Source organism: Schistocerca serialis, chromosome 8 (genome assembly GCF_023864345.2).
Source record: "Schistocerca serialis cubense isolate TAMUIC-IGC-003099 chromosome 8, iqSchSeri2.2, whole genome shotgun sequence".
NCBI lineage: Eukaryota > Metazoa > Arthropoda > Insecta > Orthoptera > Acrididae > Schistocerca > Schistocerca serialis.
The window spans coordinates 111,943,062-111,946,536 of record NC_064645.1 but is presented as its reverse complement, the minus strand read 5'-3'; the positions used below and the strand labels follow the sequence as shown (position 1 = coordinate 111,946,536).

The following is a 3,475-nucleotide window of genomic DNA, read 5'->3' as shown; positions in this document are numbered from 1 at the left end:
GCCCATGTCCAGGATCTTGTTCAGAAACTAAATGCAGCTTTATTTACCATTAGAACAGTATCTGAAATAAGTGACAGTTCAACACAAAAAGTAGTCTACTTTGCATATTTTCATACGCTTATGTCGTATGGTATTATTTTTTGGGGTATTTCTTCTGATTCAAAAAGGGTATTTTTGGCTCAAAAACGGGCTGTTCGAGCTATATGTGGTGTAAGTTCGAGAACCTCTTGTCGACCCCTATTCAATAGTCTGGGAATTCTGACATTGCCCTCACAGTATATATTTTCTTTAATGTCGTTTGTTGTTACCAATATTAGCTTATTCCCAAGAGTTAGCAGCTTTCACTTAGTTAATACTAGGCAGAAATCAAATCTGCATGTGGAATGCACTTCCTTGACTCTTGTGAAAAAAGGAGTGCATTATTCTGCTGCATACATTTTCAATAAGCTACCACAAGAACTCAAAAATCTTAGCAGTAGCCCAAACTCTTTTAAGTCTAAACTGAAGAGTTTCCTCATGGCTCACTCCTTCTATTCTGTCGAGGAGCTCCTGGAAGAGCTAAAAAATTAAGCAAATTCCAGTGTTACATTGTTGATTTTCTTTATTTAAACTTACGACTTGTCTCCTGAATATGTATTTTATATTTCATTTTATCTGTTTCTACTATCGTGTTATAATTTCATGTATTGACTCGTTCCATGACAATGGACACTTCTCCTTAATTTGGTCCCACGGAACAACAAATAAATAAATAAAAAAATAAATAAAACCAACCGGACCTCGAAAATAATAATAGCCCTCCCACCAAATTGATCGAGAGAGAGACGGTGCAAAGCTTCATGGATTCTGCGCCTTTTCCACAGAAAAGGTTTCTAACCTATTTTTCTGTACGAAAAATGTGATTACATGAGTATTTCCCGTGAGGGCTCGTAGATCAGGGTTTCTCCACGATTGTGGCAACATACAGAAAATTACATTTTTCAACTCGACGGACGCCAACTCACTAGGGAATTTCTCAACAATGAACTTTCTCAGTGATGGAGCTGCCGTAAGGGGCAAACGGATCACAGCTCTGGCCTCCGAGGTCGTCTGATCTTACCTACGTGACATTTTGGTGAGGGTGTGTAAAAAGTTCCGCCTATGTCGCTAACGTTCCAATAAATTTGTAAGACTCCGACGTCGCATAGCAACAGCAAAGAATGCAGGAACACCAGATAAGCTCGCAAAACTATGGATGAATCTGTCATCCTTATTTATATGAATGCGTGGTGTCTGTTCTGTTGCATGTGTCTGAAAGAACAGACTCCACCCTAATTGATCTAACTGGGCATCGGATCCACCTTCTTCTGTGCAGCTGCACGAATACATCCGACCTCCTGTGGAAAACTCAGAGTGCGAACATGGAGGAATTGGACAGAGACTGCGAATAGGTGGCACTCGATGCGAATGTGGATCGGCCGCAAGAGGTGCCGAGGTATCCCATGCAGTTGCAATAACGCTGTGTCCCGCATGCCGCAGCGGAGCGGTTAACGCACCTTCCTGGTAAGCAGGAGATCCCGGGTTCGAATCCAAGTCTGGCACATATTTTCACTAGTCGCTGCTGATTCCGCGTAATGTCCCAGTGAAGCTGACTGGAGTGTTCCCCTCTTGTTCCTTTCCTTCCCCCCTCTTTCCTCGTTCAATTTAGCCGTCCGCTGTGGCCGAGCGGTTGTAGGCGCTTCAGTCTGGAACCACGCTACCGCTACGGTCGCAGGTTCGAATCCTGCCTCGGGCATGGATGTGTGTGATCCCCTTAGGTTAGTTAGGTTTAAGTGGTTCTAAGTTCTAGGGGACTGATGACCTCAAATGTTAAGTCCCATAGTGCTCAGAACCATTTGAACCACTTGCAGTTTGCATATAATGTCACCATTGTTTCACATGCTTCCTTTCTTTCCGGTATAGTTCGTTGCATTTGGTCTGGGCGGCCGTAACAAGACATCCGTTCAAGTTGATCGTTCATTCCTTGACTCAGTTTTTTCATTATAGAGGGCACGTAGCCCTGTGACCGAACACGCTGAGCTACCGTGCCGGCGCTGGTGGAAGACACTATGAACAACTGTCAATGGTAAATGAAAATTTGTAGTTCTAAAATTTCCTGAGATTATTCTTTTCCTATAGGTAAGTTGAAACTGACCCTACGTTGCTGTCGTCATTAATCTAGAATAGTGGTCGTCAAACTACGGCCCGAGTCAGGTATTCAAGCGGCCCGAGGTCCTCACACTTGTTCTGTAATAATGTTCTTCTAACAACACAACGGAATCCGAAAACGTCAACTAAAGACTATGCTAAGAATGTATCTTTCTTGCTCAGTAAAAAAAAAAAAAAAAAAAAAAAAAAAAAAAAAAAAAAAAAAATTCTTACAGAGACAGCAATTTTTAAGATGTGCTTAAGTTTAATTGACGTTAGTGAATTTTACCGTCAGCAAAGTAAACTTTACCGCCTACCTCAGAGGCAGAGTAGTATGCTGCGGGGCCATAGTATGGCTGGGCAACGGCCTTGCCGCAGTGGATACACCGGTTCTCGTGAGATCACCGAAGTAAAGCGCTGTCGGGCGTGGTCGGCACTTGGATGGGTGACCATTGAGGCCGCCATGCGCTGTTGCCATTTTTCGGGTTGCACTCAGCCTTGTGATGCCAATTGCGGAGCTACTCGACCGAATAGCAGCGGCTTCGGTCAAGAATACCATCATAACGACCCCACGCCCCTCCTGTCCGCATCCTCCACTGAGAATGACACGGCGGCCGGATGGTCCCGGTAGGCCCCTCGTGGCCTGAAGACGGAGTTCATAGTATTGCTAATAGAAGTGGGAGTCGAAGATTTTATTGTTTGTGTTCCAATAATGATAACTCACGAGGGTGCGCAATTGGCACCGATCAGCTGGTATGATATAAATGTCAAATGGAAATAACATTGATTCGTTAATGCGTACTGTAGAGACGGTCATCTTAAAATGTGCTACATGACGTAGCAAGTAACAAGAAATCAAATTAAAGGTGTTGTAATATAAAGCAATGAGTAAAAAAAAAAAAAAAAAAAAAAGACTCTCAAAACATTTAGTAAAAATTGGTAGTGTCAAGTTCCAATGGGACCAAACTGCTGAGGTCATCGGTCCCTAGGCTTACACACTACTTAATCTAAGTAAGCTATCTTACGCTAAGGAGAACACGCACACCCGTATCCGATGGGGGACTCGAAACTCCGACGGTGGGGGCCGCGCGAACCGTGGGAAAGCGCCCCTGACCGCACGGCTGCCCCGCGCGGCATAAACATTGGTGATTGTGTATCATGCAATTGGTTCAAATGGCTCTGAGCACTATGGGACTCAACTGCTGAGGTCATTAGTCCCCTAGAACGTACACTCCTGGAAATGGAAAAAAGAACACATTGACACCGGTGTGTCAGACCCACCATACTTGCTCCGGACACTGCGAGAGGG

The 3,475-nt window shown here is 44.2% G+C and overlaps 1 pseudogene; it reads left to right on the top strand.

The window, feature by feature from the left end:
* The first annotated feature begins 2,525 nt into the window (after positions 1–2,525).
* LOC126417679 (5S ribosomal RNA) lies at positions 2,526–2,643 on the top strand (annotated as a pseudogene).
* Positions 2,644–3,475: the final 832 nt, after the last annotated feature.